General features: G+C 45.8%; 3 pseudogenes across 3 annotated transcripts; 1 reads left to right on the top strand and 2 right to left on the bottom strand.

Moving 5' to 3' along the window:
• Nucleotides 1-1176: 1176 nt before the first annotated feature.
• AT5G29075 lies at nucleotides 1177-11679 on the bottom strand (annotated as a pseudogene; the record flags this gene model as incomplete). Its single annotated transcript has 1 exon — nucleotides 1177-11679.
• Nucleotides 11680-14649: 2970 nt separating this feature from the next.
• On the top strand, nucleotides 14650-15568 carry AT5G29090 (annotated as a pseudogene; the record flags this gene model as incomplete). Its single annotated transcript has 2 exons — nucleotides 14650-14806; nucleotides 15138-15568.
• Nucleotides 15569-15704: 136 nt separating this feature from the next.
• AT5G29100 lies at nucleotides 15705-17873 on the bottom strand (annotated as a pseudogene; the record flags this gene model as incomplete). The annotated part of the gene is made up of 1 exon: nucleotides 15705-17873.
• Between the last annotated feature and the right edge of the window lie 253 nt (nucleotides 17874-18126).

Below are 18126 nucleotides of genomic sequence, written 5' to 3' on the forward strand. Positions count from 1 at the left end.
CTTCACTGTATTAAAAACTAGAATGAATCTCTCAAGAACAATGGATGAATAGCTTATGTCTCTCACAATAGGGTTTTGCAAAGAACTTGATAAAAGACTTTATTTACGAAACTTAGGTCTAAAACAATATATATAGACCCTAAAAACGTCCAGGGACTACTAATGCAAATAGGGAAGTCTTTTGGGGCAAATTTGATCTTTTATAAACTCAAAAGCGTCTAGGGTTTTTGCTGGGCCAAAATTGGTGTCGATCGACACCAAGAATGTGTCGATCGACACTCCTCGCTGATTTCTGAACCAAAATCGTCCTTAGCTTCCTTTTCCTTAGCTTTTGCTCCAAAATGTCTCCTTATCTCCATTGTTGTCCCATTGAATTGAATACCTGAAAAGACACTAAAAATACTCGAGAAATAACTTAAAGACTCAAAATCCTATACGTAAAACATAGATAAAATTGGTGAAAATCGGGTTATATCAACTCCCCCAGACTTAGCTTTTGCTTGCCCTCAAGCAAAACACAAAAGCCGAACCCGTGGAAGAGGTTTTGAAAACAAAGGAACTCCCAACATTCTCTAGCCTATTACCATGATCATTCAAACTAAGTCCATATGCCTAACAAGTCTAATCAAATCCTAACCAACATGTACTTCTCTGCAAGCTTACACAACATTCTAGATTCCATACCTAAGTTCCACAACTATATCCACCAGGCTTTCATCGCTGGGTCTCATCAAACAAGCCACCATTCAAGATCCTTCTAGACTCATTCATGTACTATACCATGATAAATTAACCATTCTTTATATATTTTTTTCTTTTTCAGTGTTCTTTCTCTCCCCCTGACTTATTCTTTTTTGAGAGTAAACAAAGGGGAACTCGCATACTAGATCGACACCCTCGGCATTTTCCAACCTTTGTAATTGATTATTCCAAAAAATGTATAATAATGGGGTCATAGGAAACATTCCTACCCCTATACACTATCCGAAAGTCGTCTCAATCTCTCATTATATATATTTTTTTCATTTTATAAGGGGAGAGGAACATATTCTTTTTATCACATTGGTCTCAATATCAGGTATGAACGAGGAATCAAGATCTATGAATACTAACCGTTTGAAGAGGTAAAAGGAAGAGTAGTGAGATTAGCTCCAGCCTTAGTGGTTGAGTTGGAAACTAGGATATCCTCTAGTCTGTTGGTTTGCCATCTAGATTTTCCAATAGTCGGATTGGCTCGAACCTGCAGCACTCATAAATCAGGCAATAAACAAGAGAAATATAGATCATGATTCCTAACTAAACTAAAGAAAACGTTTTTTTTTTTTTTTGGGAAGGGAAATAAAAGAAGTAACCAAATGAACTGCAAAACGAAAAATAATAAGAAACAAAAATAAAAGCATCAATAGTAAGAACCTCCCCCAGACTTAGACGACACAGTCCCCAGTGGCATTCAAATCCAGAGAAAGCGGGAAAAATAAATCAAAAATAAAAGAAAATAAAAGAAAGGGAAAAGAAAAATCAAACCAGTGGGTTGCCTCCCACTAAGCGCTTGTTTTGAGTCAATAGCTTGACTTGGCGGAGTTCAGGATGTGGGTGGAGTGGTGGAGGATTGCATCTGCCGCCTCGCCTTCCAAGGTGGTGTGTAAACGGATCTGGTTGTAGCAGCTTCTGGTGTCGATCGACACTCAGTGGTGTGTTAATCGACACTCTTCTCGTCACCTGCAAGAACAATAAGAGAAACAAGCTTTCGAGGAACTCTAGGCTTGTTATCTAGTGAAGCAGTCTTCGAATAATCTAAAGAATTAATCAAAGATAAAACAGGAGAAGAGAAAGATGAGAACTTATCACATAGGTCCTCAATTGGTGTGGGCTGAAGAGAATGTGCAGAATCCTCTGTCTGTGAAACCCGAGGGTGTCGATCGACAGGGGTAGTGGTGTCGATCGACACCGTTCCTCTACAACTCTCATTGGCGAGCTGAACGGGTTTGGAGCGTTGTGTGTGGCTCTGTGGTGGGATTCTGATCAATCTAGGGAGGTGTGTCTGTGCTGGAGGCAATGCAACTGATAGGCTTAGTAAGCTCTGAACCATCCATGCCAAACTCCATCTCTGAATTACAAACCTTGAGAGAGATTCTCCCTCTCTTCACATCAAACCTAGTACCAGCTGTAACTAAGGATGCTCTTCCAAGGATAAGGGGATCCTTGGGTTCCTTCTCATAGTCCAGGACCACGAAATCAGCAGGGATTATGGAGTTACCAACCTTAACATGAACATCTTCAAGGATTCCTTCAGGGCTTCGCTTGGAACGATCCGCGAAGAGATGAGTGATGCTAGTAGGCCTGTAGTGAGTCATGCCTAGTCTCTCAGCAACAGACTTGGGCATGAGGTTGATGCTTGATCCTAGATCACACAAAGAGCAGCTGAATCTGCTTGTGGAGATAGAGCAATCAAGAACAAAGCTACCTGGATCTGGAATCTTCTCAATTGTCTAACCAGGAGTAATGGTGCGGATGTACTCAGCTATGTCTACTCTCTATGCCTTCTCCTTCTTGGCCTTAGGCAGCATGATTGCACTGATATCTCTGGTAAGCAGCTTAGCTTCATCTGAACTAATTCCAATGTCAACAAGTCGCTTGACATACCTGTTGAGTGAGGCGGAAGATGTCTCTGAAACATCCTTAGGAAGAGTATGGAGGATCTTCTCCATTATGGCTGTGCACTTGGCAGCATGAAGCTTCTGCTTAGAACAACGCCTCCTCGGATAAGGGATAGGAGGAGTGTAGACAAACTCGGGATGCATAGGTATTTGCACCTCACAGGGTGGAGTCCGGATCCAGTGTCGATCGACAGTAGAGGGGTATCGATCGACACCGTCGTATTGAGTCGTCTCTGAGAAAAGGGTCCCGTATGGTGTCGATCGACACCATCTCTGCAACTGCGAGCTCCAACTCGTCTTCAATGTCCAATTCCTCACACACATCTTCTCCTTCTCTGATCAAGATGGCATTGCAGCTCTTCTTTGGGTTAGCATCAGGGTAACCAGGAAGAAAACCCTCTTGTCTCTTGATAGATTGTGCAGTTTGAGCTACATGTACATCTAGCTTCTTCAAGTGAGAACTTAGATTGTCGATCTTCCCATTAAGATCTATGTAGACATCATCAAACTTGCCATTAAATTCCACAACAAGCTTTGTTTGGCTCTCCAGAATCTGCTCAAGCATCGATTCCACTCTTGTCTCTGATGAGGGTGGGGGGGGGGGGCTTGGTAAGTTGAATTACCATAGTTCCTGAAAGGCCCCGATCCAGACTGCCTAAAGTCCGGACGAGTTCTCTCGACCCAAGCCACTAAGTGACTCGGCCCTAACCGTTTATGAGGTTCTTTCCTAGTCTAATCCGTTCCATATGATTCCGTGATTCAATATATGAGACGAATAGAGTAAACAACCAATCGGATACTTTATTGATTAAGCAAAGGATTCGATACAACCTATGAGTTTGCATATAAGCTATTACAAGTCATATAATCGATCCCTAGACTATCCGAACTATCACCACCCATCAGCCCGGCCTTGAGTCTCTCGCGCTTAAGCCAAGTCCTTCCCACGATCACCATTTGTTCCTGAAAGTCATAGAGCCATAAGTAATCTCATTTACTTAATCATATGCAAGTCCATGCAATGCTCTATATGCCATACACTACTCGGATACGTGGAGAGAATTCAGAGAGGGGAAGATCGCGCATCAGTCCGGCCGATTCTCGGCAGGTCAGTTAAGACCCGCCGGTCCTCCGCCGAGCCGCGTCCCTGCCTCAGCCGATCCCTACCTGGACCGAGTCTTGTGTAGGATGCACATGACCCGGATACTACCCAGCCCTCTAGTCGATCCTTTCAAGGATCCGACTACTAACTCACATCCTAGAACCCTTAGACTCAAAGTCTAGGATCCCTTACCTTCCTTCTCGAGGTTAGGTCGATCCGACCCTCCTTCTTTATTGCCGGCCACAGCCCGGCTACCGAATCCTAAGACTATTTATTCTCCCAAGAGGGAGAGAGTTTTAATGGTGAGTTTCTTGTGTTTTCGGTGTGTTGTGGTGAGTGGATGCTTCCCGAATCAACACATCCGTTCCTTGCACCTTTCCAAAGAGTTGCACCTTTCCGAAGAGTTGCGCCTTTCCGAAGAGTTGTATCTCTTCGCCCATAACCACCCAGCTAGTCCGTTACTCGTCCAGTTACCTCGAGCTCGTCCGTCACTCGTCCAGCTACCTCGAGCTCGTCCGTCACTCGTCCAGCTACCTCGAGCTCAACCGTCACTCGTCCAACTGCCCGAGCTGGACTGTCACTCGACCTGAGTAACCGTCACTCCTTCCAGCTGAGCTTGAGCTTTGGGCGAGCTGACCCAACTGATTTCTTTACGATCCTAGCTTAGCCTGCATGATTTCTCCTTTGTCCGAGCTTATGGCCAGCTCCTTCTCACTTGTCTGAGACTACACCTTCTTCTCTCGGACCAAGTCCTAGCCAACGATCCTATTGAGGATCGCGGGCGTTACAAGTCTCCCCCCCCTTGAATTGGATTTGTCCTCGAATCCGCATCAAGTTGATCTTTACCCATCTCCTTGAATCACTCCGGAAAATTGGCCTTCATCTTATTCTCGGTTTTCCAAGTGTATTCTTCACGGCCTCCACAATTCCACAAGACTTTTAACAAATCCCTTGATTTTCCCCGAGTCCCTTTCGTCATCCGGTCCATGATCCGTACCGGCCATGCTTCCACCGTCATGTTCTCCTTTAACCCGGGAGGTATATCTTCCACGCTTTCTTCTTGATCACTTAAACACTTCCGTAATTGTGACACATGGAAGACGTTGTGAAACGCATTTAGTTTTGGAGGAAGGTCAAGTTTGTATGCCACCGCCCCTACTCGTTCGATCGCCTTGTACGGGCCAACATACCTTGGGCTTAACTTTTTCCTTGAGGTGAATCGCCCTGCCCCTTTGTAGGTCATCGCCTTTAAGTACACCAAATCTCCTACTTGGAATTCCAATTCCTTTCGATGTTTGTTGGCGTAGCTTTTCTGTCGATCTTGGGCTTCCTTTAACTTGATTTTTAAGAACTTCATTCTCTCCGTGGTTTCATCCACGATCGTAGGTCCAAACAACCGACGTTCGCCCACAGGCGTCTAACACAACGGTGTTCTACAAGCTCGACCATACAACGCCACATAGGGAGACATACCAATACTAGCTTGAAAACTATTATTGTATGCAAACTCTACTAACCTTAGAAATTTCTCCCAGTTTCCTCCCCAATCCAAGACGCATGCCCTCAACATGTCCTCAAGGGTTTGAATCGTTCGTTTGGACTGTCCGTCTGTCTGTGGGTGGTAGGCAGTACTTAGGTTCGCTCGAGTTCCTAAGGCCTTTTGGAAAGCCTTCCAAAACTTTGACGTGAACCTTGAGTCTCGGTCTGACACTATACTAACCGGAATCCCATGTAACCGCACGATCTCGTCTATATACTTCTCGGCAATGATTTCCGCTCCATCCTTATCCAAGATCGCCATGAAGTGCGCAGACTTAGTCAATCGGTCTACCACAACCCATACCGCATTGTGTTTGGATTTGATCCCCGTTGGCAGTCCAGTGACGAAGTCCATCGTTATGTGGTCCCACTTCCATTCCGGTATAGGTAGGTTTTGTAACAACCCACTTGGTACTTGATGCTCCGCCTTGACCATTTGACAAGTCGGGCACTTGGCCACCCATCTGGCCACGTCTTTCTTCATTCCTACCCAATGGTAGTACCTTTTAAGGTCGCGGTACATCTTGTTCGACCCAGGATGGATTGAGAACTTCGATTGATGCGCCTCTCTTAGGATCTCCTCCTTTAATGCCCTATCGTTCGGCACACATACTCGATCGTTCACCACGATTGTACCATTGTTCGAGGTTTGGTACTCGGTCTTGTTGTTTAGTGCCCATCCTTTTATCTCCTCGTCCCGTTCCTGAGCCAGCCGGATCCTACTAAGCAAGTCGGCCTGACCGTCCCGTTCCGCCTCAACTTCCGAGCGCCTCCTACTCAGGGCGTCGGTGACTTGGTTGGCATTGCACGGATGGTACGCTATATCCAAGTCGTAATCCGCCACAAGTTCCATCCACCTTCTTTGCCTTAGATTCAACTCCGGCTGAGTGAATATGTACTTTAGGATTTTGTGGTCAGTATAGATTTGAACTTTAGCACCATACAAGTATGATCGCCAAATCTTCAAGGCAAATACTACCGCGGCCATTTCCAAATCATGCGTAGGGTAATTCTTCTCATGTTTTCGCAATTGCCTTGATGCGTATGCGATAACACTCCCCTTTTGCATCAGTACGCATCCTAGTCCCACTATGGATGCGTCCGTATAAACCGTATAGGGCTCACCTTCCTCCGGTAAGACCAATACCGGTGCATTAGTCAACATGGCCTTTAACTCCAGGAAGCTTTTCTCGCACTCATCCGACCAGTTGAATGCGGGGTCTTTTCCGGTCAGTCGAGTCAAGGGTTGGGCCATGCTCGCAAAACTCATTACGAACCTTCGGTAATACCCCGCTAGTCCGAGAAAACTCCTAATCTCGGTGGCATTCCGTGGTCGTGGCCACTCCTTTATTGACCGTATTTTCTCCGGATCAACCGATACTCCTTGGTCCGAGATAACATGACCAAGAAAACCAACGCTCCTTTGCCAAAATGAGCATTTACTTAACTTCCCAAATAGCTCATGTTCCCTTAGCCGTTCCAGCACCGCCCTTAGATGTTCTTGGTGAGCTTCCCAAGATTTCGAGTAAACAAGGATATCGTCAATGAAGATGATAACAAACTCGTCTAAGAAATCCCGGAATACCCCATTCATCATTTTCATGAAGGCTGCTGGTGCATTGGTCAATCCGAATGGCATGACCACAAACTCAAAGTGGTCGTACCTTGTCCGGAAAGCCGTTTTCCTCACGTCCGTTGGCGCTATGGGAATTTGGTGATATCTTGAGGCCAAGTCGATTTTTGAAAACCACTGTGCACCTCCAAGTTGATCCATCAACTCATCTATCCGGGGTAAAGGATATTTGTTTTTCACAGTAACTTTATTCAATCCCCAATAGTCGATGCATAGCCTAAAGCTACCATCTTTCTTTTTCACAAACAGAACCGGCGCACCCCATGGTGAGCTACTCGGCCTGATGAATCCTTTATCCAACAACTCCTCCAACTGTTTCTTTAGCTCCGCCATTTCCGCTGGTGCCATCCGGTACGGAGCTTTAGATATGGGGGTTGTCCCGGGCTCGAGTTCTATCGTGAACGGGTCTGACCGGTCCGGTGGTACACCACTAACAGCCGCAAACACGTCCGAGAACTCGTTGACGATCGGAATGTCTTTCAACTCCGCACTCGCCCCCACTTCCTTGGTTGTGATCGTGGCTAAATATGCCTCACAACCTTTCCCGAGCATCCTTTCAGCCTGGATTGTCGAGATTACCAAGCTTCCCGAGGTTGTTCTTATTCCTTGGAATTTTAACATACCCTCGTCCCTCTCGAATTGTATCCGTCCTCGGTGACAATCTATGTGAGCCTTGTACTTCCCCAACCAGTCCATCCCTAAGATAACATCATGTTTCTTTAGTGGGACAATGATTAGGTCCGCGGGCATATTGACACCGTTCACTACAACCGAGATGCCCCGAACAAGTCCGGTCGGATACATTGCCTGTCCGCCGGCCGCTCGTACCATTCCATAATCGGTGTTTGGTTCTTTCCTGAACCCACCTGTTTCAACCAATTCTGGACTAACAAAACAATGTGTAGCCCCAGAATCAAATAGAGTGTGCGTTACTACGTCACCACCTCTCAAGGTCCCTACACATTCCCTTAGAATGCTGAGTACCTCCCCTTTCCCATATGTATGATGCAATGCAAATGCAGTTATTGAAATAATGAATAGGGAGTTGTGAGAACGTACCAGTGATCGCCCTGAAGTTTCCGGCATCGTTAGCTTCCTCCGACAACTCATAAACTCGCGGTGCCACGGCTTGCCGCTTTGGGGGAGGCGGCAGTCCATTTCCCCCGCGATTGTCCCTTTGTCCGGCCTGCTTCTCCGCAGTCAACTTAGGGCACTCTCGCTTTAGATGTCCAGTCTTTCCGCAATAGAAACAAGTCCTTGTCTCTTCACCGAGAACCTTGGACTGTCCTGGTTCCATTCTCGGGCAACTTTGGATCGCATGGTCCTTGCTTCCACACCGGCCACATGCACCTATGGCCTTCCAGCAAGTTCCGCTGTGGCTCTTACCACAGGTCACGCATTCCCCGGTCTTAGCATCGGACTTGGTGTTATCCACCTTGTTAAATTTCCTTTTCTTATCCGCGGGTTTGGTGGATTGATTGTTCCGGATCGGTGCTTTCTCCCGGTTCAAGTACCTCTCCTCCTCGATCCCTTCCTCAATCATTGCTGCCCTTTCAACCAATTCGGAAACCGAGTTGAATGTCCGGACCAAACAATGGTTGCGGATCTCTATCCTTAGTCCACGGATAAATCGACGCACTTGAGCTTGTTTCTCCTCAAGTTCACGTCCCACATAACGCCTTAGGCGGTTAAATTCCTCATCATATTCACGCACCGTGCGGTTCCCTTGAACTAGGTCGAGGTACGCACATTCAAGCCTATCCCAAGCCTCCGATGGAAAGTACTTCTTGTTAAACTCGTGTTTGAAATCCGCAAAGGACCGGACCTCGTCCCCTCTGCGTTTCTCGACGGTTAACCACCAGTTATGGGCGTCTCCTTCAAGGAAGTGGACCACAATGTCCCTTTGGTAATCCTCAAGGCAGCGGGTAGACTTGAAGTTCCTCTTGAGTCTACTCCTCCACTCATCGGCTACAATCGGGTCCGTACTGCCCATGAAGTGTCTCGTGCCCAGCCTTGAGATATGTTCGAGAACAACTATCGCGAGATTCTCAAGCCGACAAGGGGTGATACCCCTTAACCCAACACCTAGTCCTAGAACCAAGCATGCTCTGATACCAACTTGAAAGGCCCCAATCCAGACTGCCTAAAGTCCGGACGAGTTCTCTCGACCCAAGCCACTAAGTGACTCGGCCCTAACCGTTTATGAGGTTCTTTCCTAGTCTAATCCGTTCCATATGATTCCGTGATTCAATATATGACGCGAATAGAGTAAACAACCAATCAAATACTTTATTGATTAAGCAAAGGATTCGATACAACCTATGAGTTTGCATATAAGCTATTACAAGTAATATAATCGATCCCTAGACTATCCGAACTATCACCACCCATCATCCTGGCCTTGAGTCTCTCGCGCTTAAGCCAAGTCCTTCCCACGATCACCATTCGTTCCTGAAAGTCATAGAGCCATAAGTAATCTCATTTACTTAATCATATGCAAGTCCATGCAATGCTCTATATGCCATACACTACTCGGATCCGTGGAGAGAATTCAGAGAGGGGAAGATCGCGCATCAGTCTGGCCGATTCTCGGCAGGTCAGTTAAGACCCGCCGGTCCTCCGCCGAGCCGCGTCCCGGCTCAGCCGATCCCTACCCGGACCGAGTCTTGTGTAGGATGCACATGACCCGGAAACTACCCAGCCCTCTAGTCGATCCTTTCAAGGATCCGGCTACTAACTCACATCCTAGAACCCTTAGACTCAAAGTCTAGGATCCCTTACCTTCCTTCTCGAGGTTAGGTCGATCCGACCCTCCTTCTTTATTGTCGGCCACAGCCCGGCTACCGAATCCTAAGACTATTTATTCTCCCAAGAGGGAGAGAGTTTTAATGGTGAGTTTCTTGTGTTTTCGGTGTGTTGTGGTGAGTGGATGCTTCCCGAATCAACACATCCGTTCCTTGCACCTTTCCAAAGAGTTGCACCTTTCCGAAGAGTTGCGCCTTTCCGAAGAGTTGTATCTCTTCGCCCATAACCGCCCAGCTAGTCCGTCACTCGTCCAGTTACCTCGAGCTCGTCCATCACTCGTCCAGCTACCTCGAGCTCGTCCGTCACTCGTCCAGCTACCTCGAGCTCAACCGTCACTCGTCCAGCTGCCCGAGCTGGACTGTCACTCGACCTGAGTAACCGTCACTCCTTCCAGCTGAGCTTGAGCTTTGGGCGAGCTGACCCAACTGATTTCTTTACGATCCTAGCTTAGCCTGCATGATTTCTCCTTTGTCCGAGCTTATGGCCAGCTCCTTCTCACTTGTCCGAGACTCCACCTTCTTCTCTCGGACCAAGTCCTAGCCAGCGATCCTATTGAGGATCGCGGGCGTTAAAGTTCCTCTAAAAGCTGCTTTGAGGAAAAGTCTTCTAGAAAGCAGGCTTTGGAGTGTAGTTGGAGGAAACCTGGTTCCCTGTAAACCTGTTGCCACTGAAGTTGCCATGTGGCTGCCCAAACTTCCTGTATCCCTCACCATCTATGTAGAAGACTCATTCCTCTGACTCATGGTCAGGCTCAATAGTTTCTTCCTCAGCAGCAAATTAGACATGCTTCTTCCATGTGAGCAAGTATGAACTGAATCCAGCTTAGCATTCACCTCTGCGATCTGATTTCCTGAAATAGCTCTAGCAATCTTCTTCCTCTCAAAATCAGCATTCTTGGTGCTGTTGCTGCAAGCAAGGTTCTCTATCAGGGCTGTAGCATTAGCTGGGTAACGTGTGTTGAAGTTACCATTGCTTGCTGCATCTAAAGCCATCTGGTATCTCCAATCAACTCCTCTGAAAAAGGTACCTAGAAGTTGTACCTCACTGAAACCATTATGTGGACAATCTCGTTGGTATTCCTTGAAACGAACCCAAGCAGCCTTGAAAGCTTCAGCTGGACCTTGTGTGAAGGTAGACAGCTTGTTTCTCAACTCCTCAGACTTAGCATCATCGTAGAAATTGTTCAAGAAGGCTATCTTGATGCTTCTCCAAGTCTTGAGGGACCCTGCTTTAAGTTGCTTCAGCCAAGAAGCTGCTTCCCCAGCAAGTGAATAAGGGAAGAGCTTGCACAGAAGGTAGTCCTCTGAGACTCCATTAGCCTGGATGCTCAGAACAAGGTCCTCAAATCTCTCGATATGATCCATTGGCTGCTCATGAGATAAGCCATGGAAAGGACGCTGGCCAACTAAAGCAAAGTAGCCAGGCTTCAGCTCATAATCGTTCCTCTAGAATGGTGGGGGTACAATCGCTGATCAATTAGCATAGAACAGGTATGACCTGTTGAAATCCCCAAGAGTACGACGTGGTTCCGCAGCTGAAGGAATAGGTGCAGGAATCTGGTGTTGGTGTCGATCGACACCTCTGTTGTGTCATTCGACACCGACTGCATCGGCGTGCTGCTCCCGATGGTGTCGATCGACACCCAGTTGGTGTCGCTCGACACCGTGCCCTTCTCCATCTCAAGCAGCTAACTGCGCATTGAGGCGCGCTTGATCCTCATTGGCGTCCTCAGGTAGGATGAGTCCATGATCATCCAATCTCTGACCAGCCTCATTGTAGGCTCACCCATCCTCATCTCTCAAAACTCCTTCTGCAGCTCTGATGACCCTGTCAGCCATTGCTAATTTCTGAGTTTTTCGGTTGGTGCGTTCAAGTTTTCCCAAGTCCAGAACAGACAAGTTGATATGCTCCTTCTGTTTTGTGCTCCTTGTTTGCCTAGGCATACACCTGAAACACAGAAAAGAAGAAAACAAGAAACGCGTGAGTAACAAAATAGAAGTAAAAACTAGACAAATTCACTAAACAAAACTCAATGATGATTCCCAAGAACTCCAACAACGGCGCCAAGTTTGATATGGTTCAAATTACGTAGAACTACTCTCTCAAATAAGAGATCATTTGCAGTATTTTAGGATCGAATTCACGGAGTTCTTTTGTTCAAACAATGAGTTAAATGTTGAGATTAAGCTAGGAGGGTATGAGTGAAATAGTAAGTAAACAAAGTAAAAAGACAGCAGATTGATTGGGTTGTAAACGATTAGGAAAAGAGCTAGGAACAGGGTATTCTCAGGAAACGATTGGTTAGTAGATCTAATAAAAGCTAGGTTGTTATCGAACCATTCTTAAACTCAAACTCTAATTATGGAATAACCAGTGGGCGTGCCGCGAAACTCCCTATATCTAGAGCCAATAATAACCGGAGAAGCCGAGAAACTATCAACCTAAATATGCATTCTTAACGAGTTCAATTGTTCATCTTAGTAAATAGGCCGATTCTTATTACACACCTATAAACCAGACTCATCAAATAATAGATCCATATACAGATACCTATGGCGGGCATATCTATTGTCTGTATTCAAGATCTAGTTAATTACTCTAGATCAAGCATTAAGCATAATCAAAGATGAAGAATTACAGATAACCTAGCAAAGGGGGCAATCTACTAAACCATATGAATCCCTAATGAGAAACCCTATTCCTAACAAGCAGACTACTCATACATATTGAATGAAACAAACGACATAATTGAGATAGAAAGCATAAACACAATAAATAGAGAAGGGGAAAAAAAGGATCTCTTCATTGTATTAAAAACTAGAATCTCTCAAGAACAATGGATGAATAGCTTATGTCTCTCACAATAGGGTTTTGCAAAGAACTTGATAAAAGACTTTATTTACAAAACTTAGGTCTAAAAACAATATATATAGACCCTAAAAACGTCCAGGGACTAATAATGCACATAGGGAAGTCTTCTGGGCAAATTTGAGCTTCTGTAAACTCGAAAGCGTCTAGGGTTTTTGCTGGGCCGAAACTGGTGTCGATCGACACAAAGAGTGATTCGATCGACACTCCTCGCTGATTTCTGAACCAAAATCGTCCTTAGCTTCCTTTTCCTTAGCTTTTGCTCCAAAATGTCTCCTTATCTCCATTGTTGTCCCATTACATAGAATACTTAAAAAGAGACTAAAAAGACTCGAGAAATAACATAAAGACTCAAAATCTTATACCTAAAACATAGATAAAATCGGTGAAAATCGGGTTATTGATAGCATGTTGTTAAGACTATCGTTCGCTTGTTCTTCGGTCGCATTCTCGGTTGGTACCAGAAATAAATTGCCATCATCGGTGATCATCCACTCAACATGGTTCGCTTCTTCACTAGATAACGGGTCATGATGATCATCATCATTCTCCGAACATTCAGACGGATCAGATTCAATTGACATATCGGACTTAGTAGATTTACTATCTTCGGCCATAATTTGATCATTCATGGCCACAGACAAACTGTCATCGTCCGTACTGCTCGGCGGAGCAAAGTTTTCGGGGTTGGGCACATTAAGACCGTGCAACGAACTGACTGTGTTGCTTCCTTTGCTAGACAACATCTGCAAAACGAGGTAAACCTATCCCCCACTTAGCCATCTAAAAGACGAACAACCGGAATCTAATGTTGCATTCTGCGACTTAAATTTACTCGATAAAATCATCGAAAACCCAAGTGTCCACGAGCATCGCATAACCATGCTCTGATAACAAAAATTGTAACGCCCCCGAATTGCCCTATGGCTAGACAAGCCACGGGTGACACAGTTACGCTACAGTGAAGTTGATCGATCACAACTTAGTAGAGGTTCCAGATGAATCCGGTTCTTTAACCAAATTATAATCGACCTTCCACCCACTAGGAACACCACTTAGGCTTGCCAACCCTCGTGATATTATAGTGTTGAGCGACCCGGACTAGGTCTTATATCATTAAACACTCGGCTGCCTTTAAGAAAACATTTTATGCATAGTATATAGCTTATACTTGGCAAAGAGTTACCCAAAAATATATCTTTATATCGGATCCTTGTTAAAATTTACATAATAACAAGTAATTTTGCAGAAGCAACGTAAAATATCCTATTGCAGAAGCAACGTAAAATATCTCTAGTCTGAAACAAGTTATTTTGCAGAAGCAACGTAAAATATCTCTAGTCTGAAACAATGTTTCCTCGACCATGTGCAAGGTTTTATCGATTCAGGCAAGTTTTTCTTAGTTTCGGTCGAGTTTTTAATCGGACAGCCTTTTAGTCTCTCTCTCTTGCCTTCAAAAATGAAACTAGGCGGAGAGAGCTCTATTTATAATCCGCCCAAGGTTGGCCATGCATTACCGCCCGCTGCCACAAGTCCGGACAGCTGCCGCGCCCACAGGCGACAGGTGTCTCGAACGACAGCGTGGTGACAGGTGGCAACGAGTGTCACTCCACCACCCATCAACTTCGGCTCCAAGACTCAGCTGACTTCGTCTCCAAGACTCAGCTGACTTCGGCTCCAAGGTTGGTAACTTGAGCCGCAAGGCACCGCGAGTGAGGTGTCCTACTCATGTCGGTTCCGCGGCCGGTGGGGCAAACTTCACCGTGGCACGCCCTTCTTTTCCCATCTTTGCCCATTCGTGCCCATTCTTGCCCTTTGATGTTTTGGCACCGTTTGGACACACGCGGTCAATTGGCTTTGCATTCGGGCAAAAGTTTCTCATTTGGTCCTTTGGCCGTGCCTGATGCCCTTATGGGGGTCACTACATAGGCCCTAGCCATGAAATTTATAAATGTTTGGTAACATGTTGTGTCGTAATGACTGATAATGACTTAATCCTAGTCGGCACAACACTTAAATATCGCGAGGGTTGGCAAGCATAAACGATGTTTAAGTGGGAGAGTGGTCGTCTATACACTGGCCAAGGGTTGGGATTGGTTCTCGAACCTCGGTTGGATATTGATGATCAATCTCAATGTGGCATTTTTGGGGAGCCCGTGACTTGTCCGGTCATAGAGCATCTCGGGGGCGTTACAGTCCCCGGTGTGAGAATAAGCATTGGGATGAATACGTGAGAAAGATAAGTTATAATCAATGTCACCTTGTATGTGGTGACTAACCGGATGGTCTTTCTCCTTGCTTAACATCGGCCATACTCGGCTTAGTGAGGTCGAATTCCATGATATTGATCTCCATTCGCTTCTTCCTTGAAACAAAAACCTAAAACCACTAATAGCTTTAACGAAACAAAATAAATAAAAACATACCTAAGATAAATTGATATTGTTGTAGTTTATACGACAACAAATAAGATCAAATTCGTGGTGACGGATGGTGTGAATGGATGGTGGGCAGTTGCGGGCTTGGCCGAAAGGGTGGAGTGGGTGGGCAAGTAACGTCCGGGTGTTGGATGGGGTCGCCGGGCGTTGCGATGGGCAGAATGGTCATGTGTTAAACGAATCCATTGGCGGACCGATCGGTCGTGGTGGTGAAACTCCCCTTGTCCATTCACGTGTTTGCCCGAGTTGGCCAAGTCTTGCCCGGATGAGTTTGCATTCGGCCGGACCGGTGGGCAAGTTGTTGCCCGGGCTGCCAGGTGGGGCAAGTCTGGCAAAGGCGTGGCACACTCCGGCGAGGTCCGGCGGGTGGTCGGGGCGCATTGGCAAACTCTGGCCAAGTGATGGCGCAAATCAGCGTGCTCTGGCTAAGACTTGGCATGGCTGGGCCGGCTTTTCCTGGCGGCACCGGTTACTCGGGCGAGTAGATGGGCCTGTTGTCACGGTGCCTAGTGACTGGTCCAAGTGACCCTTCTTCCTTCTCTTCTTTTTGGGTTTTTCTGTTTTCTATTTTTCTATTTTTGTTTATTTTATAAAATCTGAAACAAATACTAGAAAGGTTAAAACTAAAAGCAAAATAAAAATCCCAAGGGAAAAGTAGCTACCTAAAGGGTTGCCTCCCACTTAGCGCGCTTGTTTAACGTCGTTGGCTCGACGGTTGGGTCTTACTAGGCGTGGTAAGATAGGTTGTTTCGCCCTAGGCGACCTTTCTTTGATTGAAACTCCTTGGGAGGTTCTTCCGTGCTCTCGCCATTTGACCTCCTTCTCCTTTTTGAGCCCGGGGTAAACGGCACCATCTTGTGGAACACTTCATCATCGATGTTGGCGAAGAATACTGTTTGATTAAGCCAATCCATTATAGTGACCGCTGTGGCTAGGAACCCACCTCCTAGTATGAGTTGAGAGGGTCTTCCTTTCTCGACCTTTATGACATGGAAATTGGTCGGCACATTGCACCTTCCAACCCGAACATAGACGTTGCAGACTATCCCTTCGGGAACCATGAAAGACGAGTCTGCAAGTCCAATTCGCACATCCAAAGGTTGTAGCTCCTTGATTCTAAGATCCTTCGATGTCTCCTTTGTCATAATGTTGATGCATGATCCAAAATCACATAGGGCATCCTTGAATTCAACACATCGTATAGAACAAGTCACAAGGAATCTTCTCGGGCTCTCTATCTTTCGAAGAGTGTTGAACGGTTTCAAGTGGTGTAAGGCTTCCTCGTACAATTCCTTCATCTCTCTCCTTGTTTCGCAACTCTCAAGAAAGAAATGGTCAATATGGTAAACCGAACAAGCTTTAGAGAAAGGGATACCTCGAGGTAGCTTAGAAACGGCTCGGTTAAAGTCTCCAAGTCTTCTCAAGCTTATCATGCGTGGATGCCACTGGTCTTCTAGGAGAGTGACTGGTTGTAAACGCTTGTCCTCCCGGGAGGATCTTCATTCCTTTTGTCGATTTCATCTTCTTTAAGGTCGTGAGGATCTCGGTAAGTTGTAGCCGCATCGCAAAGCACATGGGGGCTAGAGTCTTCTTCTTCGCTCTCCATTGGTTCATGCCCTTCTATGCATGTTATTAGGTTATCAACTTTCTGGTCCAAATCAAGAATTCTATCAAGCAATTCCACGTATTTCCTTGAGGATTCCATCGTCACTATCCTAAGTGATGCCTGTATCCTTGATTGATCATCAACGTTCTTGACTTGGTTCTCCTCAACTTCACCTTGTCTTCTTATCACGTCCTCCAAAGCCACATCTTCTTTCGCGTCATTATCTTCTAGTCGATTAATGCGCGTTTGAAGCCTCCATCTGCTATCATCGACGCCTTCCATCCTGGATTGGATTCTCCTTAGGTCATCTTGGCTAATTGAAGAGAATTCTTCACCTGGGCGAGGTGACAACTCACGTTTGTCTCTCGGTTCAAGATCATCCCCGCCCGCGGCAAGGATGGTCTTTTCTGACAAGGTTTCGTGAAATAGGTTTTGCCGGTAGCTTAGACCAGCATCCTCCTTTGTTCCTCATAGAAACTGTAACGCCCCCGAATCGCTCTATGGCCGGACAAGCCAAGGGCAACCCGAAAACGCCACATTGATAGCTCACACGGACAACCCAACTTAGGTTCCAAATGGCTTTAGACCCTTAGCCAGATTATCCACATGAACATCCCTCACGAACACGGTTTAGGCTTTTCAACCCTTGCCATGATCGTGAGTTATGTCAGTCTAGACAAGACTAATATCGCATGAAACACACTCAACTATCCAAAACGTTTCAACAATGGGCCCTTCAGCATACACGCTCAAATCCAACAAAAATCATAATCATTAAGTTTTTCAAAAAGTTACAAACTCTATACTGGCTTTCCTACGTCCTGAGCATCCCTCTAATGGTTCCCACTAAGGTTTCCTGCAAAACAAAATGGAATCATAAGTAATCTAAGATTACTTAGTGAGCTCGGTCTACCTGCAACAGATATTAGTTCCCCATCCCATTATCATAACCCGAAACATGCAACAGAGAATAACAACAAAAGGCAACTTACCGAAGCATCTACCAAAAATATGCACATGCAACTAAGACTCCAGTTTTATTAAGTTTTTAAAAGGGCCTTATATGCTGCCTTCAAACCCAACGCCAAACACACACACTCCCGTGATCTCCCGCGTTACAACCACAAAGGTATGCAACCGGAACATCACTACCAAACGCTACACCATCGTGTAGACACTCGGCCAGGGTAGTTAGGCCCGTCTCTCCAAGTTCTCCGTACTTCATGGCGATCAAGTAACAACGTTACAAGACCCCAGAATAGCACGGTTCACTACGAAGGTCAGACATACCACAATCTTGATACGCTTATGGTCTCTACCTCCTACCAAGAGCACCACGTACTAAGACCCAACATTTAAGATATTATGAGACATATGGTTACTCAAACTCATAGAATCATCAATATTCTTACTCATCACAACCTCCCAAACCTAACCCTTAAGCATAAGAATCTAAAAGATCTCATATGCGGCTTAGT

The sequence above is a fragment of the Arabidopsis thaliana genome, chromosome 5 (assembly GCF_000001735.4).
Source record: "Arabidopsis thaliana chromosome 5, partial sequence".
In the NCBI taxonomy this organism is placed as follows: domain Eukaryota; kingdom Viridiplantae; phylum Streptophyta; class Magnoliopsida; order Brassicales; family Brassicaceae; genus Arabidopsis; species Arabidopsis thaliana.